Here is a 6,000-nt window from a genome sequence, read left to right on the forward strand (position 1 = left end):
TTGATGAGTTGCCAGACTGCTATGGACTGCTCAGGTGCACAAAAGACTACTAGCGAGGCACAAAGGACCTTAAATTACTTCCTAGGGCATTTTTATATTATATTATAGTAAGTTAATAGATAAAAAAATGTATTATTTTAAGAAAAAATATAATTTTGGTGATAGAATTTATGTCTTTGATGAGTTGCAGGACCGCTAAGTAATGTTAGGGAGGCACAAAGGACCTTAAAATACCTCCTAGGGGCACCAAGGACAACTAGGGAGGCACAAAGGACCTTAAAGTACCTCCTAAAGCATTGTTTTAATACATGTTAGTATGTTTAATGACAAAAAATGTATTATTTTAAGAAAAAATTAAATTATGGTGATAGAATTATGCTTTTGATGAGTTGCAGGACAGCTAAGGACTGCTAGGGAGGCACCAAGGACAACTAGGGAGGCACAAAGGACCTTAAAGTACCTCCTAAAGCATTGTTTTAATACATGTTAGTATGTTTAATGACAAAACATGTATAATTTTAAGAAAAAATTAAATTATGGTGATAAAATTATGCTTTTGATGAGTTGCAGGACAGCTAAGAACCTTAAAATACCTCCTAGGACATTCTTGTAATATATGGTAGTATGTTTAATGACAAAAAATGTATAATTTAAAGAAAACATATAATTTTAGTGATAGAATTTATGCTTTCGATGAGTTGCCGGACCGCTATGGACCTCTAGGGAGGATAGGATGTTAAAAGGACCTCCAAAGAAATTCTTGTAATATATGGTAGTATGTTTAATGATAAAAAATGTATTACTTTAAGAAAAAATATGATTTTGGTGATAGAATTTATGTTTTCGATGAGTTGCTGGACCATTTAGGACTGCTAAGGGGCACAAAGGACTGCTAGGGAGGCACAAAAGACCTTAAATTAATAATAATTAGTGTGTAATAATTCTATTTAATTTTGTTTAGTGATCTTTCTTTTTTTATGTATTTTGGTGTTGATTATTATGTTTTGGATGAGTAACAGGACTGCATAGGATGTGAAAATTGACTAGGTCTTTAAGTAAATGCTCTTATGTTGTCAGAGTGGTAATCAAATGTATAAAGAATATCACTGTAGTGAATGAAATTATATCATGAAGAATTGAAGAAGAACAATTTTAAGTTCAAAGGAAATCAGATGTAATTAATGATCAAATAAATAAATTTACCATGTTACTGGTGCTTATTGATAGTCTAACTATGAAAATGTTACAAAAATTGCCATTTTCTCCGGCAATTATGTAACAGTTGTCTGTAACATCCGTCCCTATCATCAGTATTAAATATATATGAGCCGTGTCACGGCAAAACCAACATAGTGCGTTTGTGACCAGCATGGATCCAGACCAGCCTGCATATCCGTGTTTTGGTGTTTTCAAAATAAGGTACTGAAGTGGACAGATGTAACAGAAATGAGCAAATGATTCTTTTTTAATTTTACAATAACACTAAACTTATCTTGTTCTTATGTTGTATGATATGGAAGTAGTTAGCTTTGCAACTGTACATAGAAATATTTCACACTAAAATTAAATAGAATAATCTTAACAAAGTAATCTTATCAGGATATATATTCACAGAAAACTATTAAAATAGGATATATAGAATGTTGAAGTGACATTGTGGTTAAAATTAGTCAATTGTTAAAACATAGATTCTTTAAGATCATTCTTTTTACTTCAATAATAAACAAATCATCTATCCCAGCCCCTCAGAAAAACAGTTGGATACAGACCAATTTCAGCCCCTCATAAAACAGTGGGATATGGATCCTAACTATAAATTACATACAGATGGGGCTGGCACATTATTGGAAGTTAACAAGCTGTATATTGGGAGCTGTGTATTGTATAATTGGGATGTGTGATATATTACAAACCAGTGGGGGTGCCAATATAGGGTGATATACTTCAAAACAGTGGGAGGGACTTTCTGTTAGAGAATGCCTATTATTAAGTAAGCTGTAGATCAATTTAGTCTAAGGATCTATTGAACATCATTTTTTTATTGGCCAAATATATAGTCAATGAAAAAAACAACCCAAAAAACAAATATATTTCACCACCCTTAATAAAGTATTTGTCTCCATATTCCAGCACATTGTCATATCACTTGACCAATTTAATTATTATAAGAAATGGAAGAAGATCATAAGAAAAATGATTTTAATATATGGTTATGACCTCAGTAATGAAAAAGTGATAATAATCAAAATTTGTTTGTAAACAAAGTCCTAAAAAAATATTTTGAATCTGTAAATTTTAATGAATGATCAGCAGTCCATTTATACTGAAACATCAACATAGAGAACTATCAATACTGAGAAATAATGAACTTATAACACTGAATCATAATAACATATTCAGATAATAATGTTACTGACATTTCACATAAATAAACATAAAATTTCACCAATTGGTAGTAATTAATTACAACAATTTAAAAGCAGATCTGTAATTTTTTAAATGAAAATTTTATTTGTTGGTATTTAGTAGTTAGAAATTCAAGCTTATGAAAACTTATAATTTACTTCAGTCTGTATAATATCTATTAAAAAGATAAATCTGATTATATCACTATATATTATTTTGTAAATATATATAGAAAGTTACTGTCTGTATGATAATTTTCTTTAACACAATGGAAATACATTATCTGAAAATAAAGAATCTTCCTTTCATTATCAATGTTCTTATTTAATTCAGAACAGTTCATTCAAAAGTCTATGCAACTTTTCATTTTGAAATACAAAAAGAAAGAAACTCCTTGATCAAGGAGCTTAATTCTATATATTTTTCCTGAAATTTGTTCTATTTGTTTATATTAATTGTACATTATGTACTATTTAAAGCATATAAAGCTATTATCATTATATTAAAACCAAAACCCCAGGAACTATGAGATTTGAACATCTAGTGTAACATTCCCCCCAAAAATGTAACAAACGCCTCCCTGCGGCATGTAATTTCTGGGTTTTCTAACAAAAAATAATTAGAAAGTCATAGAATTTTTGATGTTTTTTTAGGAAATGTGTTTGCATATTTGATTTAAGAATGATTTGGTGTATGTATCTTGTTTTAAGATTGACAATTTGCAGAATATTCATCCAAATAGTTATCCTTTCTGTAATATTTTGAAAAAAAAATGTCCAAAAAGTTATCCTTTCTTTCCATAAAAATCTGTTACAGACAATAAGGTACATAAAAACAACCAACATGGCCTTAATTAACTTTATTATTTGACATAGATGGTCCATTTACTGTGCAGAAGGGACAATTTGTTCAGCCAATATACACATTGTCAACATACATGATATGAAAAAATGTGATTCATAATGATATATGTTTGTATATATATTCTTTTTATATGTGCTTGTACGTTTATATGTAAACTTGAATTCGTTTTGTCAGGATCTGTGTTCATGTATATAGATGTTTTGATATGTGTTTAAGACTGGCTTTATTATTGATATGTGCTTGTATATAAATATGTATACTTGCATTTTTGTCGGTGTATGTCTTTGTATATAGATGTTATGATGTGTGTTAGAGACCGGCTTCATAAGTGATATATGCTTAAACATAAATATGTGTAATTGCATTTATTTTGTAATAATATATGTTTATATATAGATGTTTTGGTATGTGTTTAAAATCATAAAGCATAATTCTATCACCAAAATTATATTCTTTCTTAAAATTATACATTTTTTGTCATTAAACATACTACCATGTATTATGTGAATGACCTAACAGGTATTTTAAGGTCCTTTGTGCCTCCCTAGGAAATTTTTTAAGGTCTTTTGTGCCTCCCTAGCAGTCCTTTGCGCACCTGAGCAGTCCTTAGCGGTCCTGCAACTCATCGAAAGCATAAATTCTATCACAAAAATTATATTTTTTCTTACAATAATACATTTTTGTCTATTAACTTACTACCATATATTATAAGAATGTTCTAGGAGGGATTTTAAGGTCCTTTGTGCCTCCCTAACAGTTGTGAGTGCACCTGAGCAGTCCTTAGCGGTTCGGCAACTCATCGAAAACATAAATTTTATCATTAAAATTATATTTTTTCTTAAAGTAATTCATTTTTTGTCATTAAACATACTACCTTGTATTATAAGAATGCCCTAGGAGGTATTTTAAGGTCCTTTGTGCCTCCCTAGCAGTCTTTTGTATATCTGAGCAGTCCTTAGCGGTCCGGCAACTCATAAAATTTGCACCAAAATAATATTTTTTCTTAAAATTATAATTTTTTTTTCACTAAACATACTACCATGTATTATAAGAATGCCCTAGGAGGTATTTTAAGGTCCTTTGTGCCTCCCTAGGAAATATTTTAAGGTCTTTTGTGCCTCCCTAGCAGTCCTTTACGCACCTGAGCAGTCCTTAGCGGTCCTGCAACTCATCGAAAGCATAAATTATATCACAAAAAATTATATTTTTTCTTACAATAATACATTTTTGTCTATTAACTTACTACCATATATTATATGAATGTTCTAGGAGGGTTTTTAAGGTCATTTGTGCCTCCCTAGCAGTTGTTAGTGCACCTGAGCAGTCCTTAGCGGTCAGGCAATTTATCGAAAGCATAAAGTCTATCACCAAAATTATATTTTTTCTTAAATTTATACTATCTTTTTTGTCACTAAACATAGTACCATGTATTATAGGAATGCCCTAAAAGGTATTTTAAGGCCCCTTTGTGCCTCCTAGGAAATATTTTAAGGTCTTTGTGGTTCCCTAGTAGTCCTTTGCGCACCTGAGCAGTCCTTAGCGGTCCTGCAACTCATCGAAGCATAATTCTATCACAAAAATTATATTTTTGTCTTACAATAATACATTTTTGTCTATTAACTTTACTACCATATATTATAAAGAATGTTCTAGGATGGTAATTTTAAGGTCCTTTGTGCATCCCTAGCAGTTGTTAGTGCACATGAGCAGTCCTTTAGCGGTCCGGCAACTCATCGAAAGCATAAATTCTATCACCAAAATTATATTTTTCTTAAAATTATACATTTTTGTCACCTAAATGATACTACCATGTATTATAAGAATGCCCTTACAGGTATTTTAAGGTCCTTTGTGCCTCCCTAGAAAATATTTTAAGGTCTTTTGTGCCTCCCTAGAAGTCCTTTTGCGCACCTGAGTAGTCCTTAGCGGTCCTCAACTCATCGAAAGCATAAATTCTATCACAAAAATTATAGATTTTTCTTACAATAATACATTTTGTCTATTAACTTACTACCTTATAATTATTAAGAATGTTCTAGGAGGGATTTTTAAGGTCCTTTGTGCCTCCCTAGCAGTTGCTAGTGCACCTGAGCAGTCCTTAGCGGTCCACGGCAACTCTTCAAAAACATAAATTTTACCACTAAAATGATGTATTTTTCTTAAAGTAATACATTTTTTGTCATTAAACATACTACCTTGTATTATAAGAATGCCCTAACAGGTATTTTAAGGTCCTTTGTGCCTCCCTAGCAGTCTTTTGTATATCTGAGCAGTCCTTAGCGGTCCGGCAACTCATAAAATTTGCACCAAAATAATATTTTTTCTTAAAATTATAATTTTTTTTCACTAAACATACTACCATGTATTATAAGAATGCCTTAGGAGGTATTTTAAGGTCCTGTGTGCCTCCCTAGTAGTCCTTTGTGTCTTCTTAGCAATCCTTAGCGGTCCTTAGCAGTCCTTAGCAGTGTTTAGTAGGACCCATTTTGTTGTCCAACACCACGACAGGTCAGACTAATACGGTACTAATACACTTTCACGAAAGTGACTTGTAAAATATGAAATAAACCGTTGAATTGAAAGTTATACTAATATTGCATTTTTCAGACGTATCCCGAAACAACCAATTTTCAATCACTACCTAAATTCAAACACATTCTTAATTCTGTGGCACGGATGTCATGCCTGACTAAATTGCATAAAGTCACATGTTGTATTAACTTCAAAACT

General features: G+C 31.2%; 1 protein-coding gene across 1 annotated transcript in view; it reads right to left on the reverse strand.

Moving 5' to 3' along the window:
* LOC132760356 (prolyl endopeptidase-like) overlaps nucleotides 1-5,785 on the reverse strand; it is a 30,391-nt gene extending 24,606 nt beyond the window's left edge. Inside the window, exon 1 of the mRNA XM_060752342.1 lies at nucleotides 5,754-5,785. The gene's annotated coding sequence lies outside the window, so the exon portion shown is untranslated. The remainder of the gene's footprint in view (nucleotides 1-5,753) is intronic.
* Between the last annotated feature and the right edge of the window lie 215 nt (nucleotides 5,786-6,000).

This window comes from Ruditapes philippinarum, unplaced genomic scaffold (assembly GCF_026571515.1).
Source record: "Ruditapes philippinarum isolate M1 unplaced genomic scaffold, ASM2657151v2 ctg1090_1_1_1_1, whole genome shotgun sequence".
In the NCBI taxonomy this organism is placed as follows: Eukaryota; Metazoa; Mollusca; class Bivalvia; order Venerida; family Veneridae; genus Ruditapes; species Ruditapes philippinarum.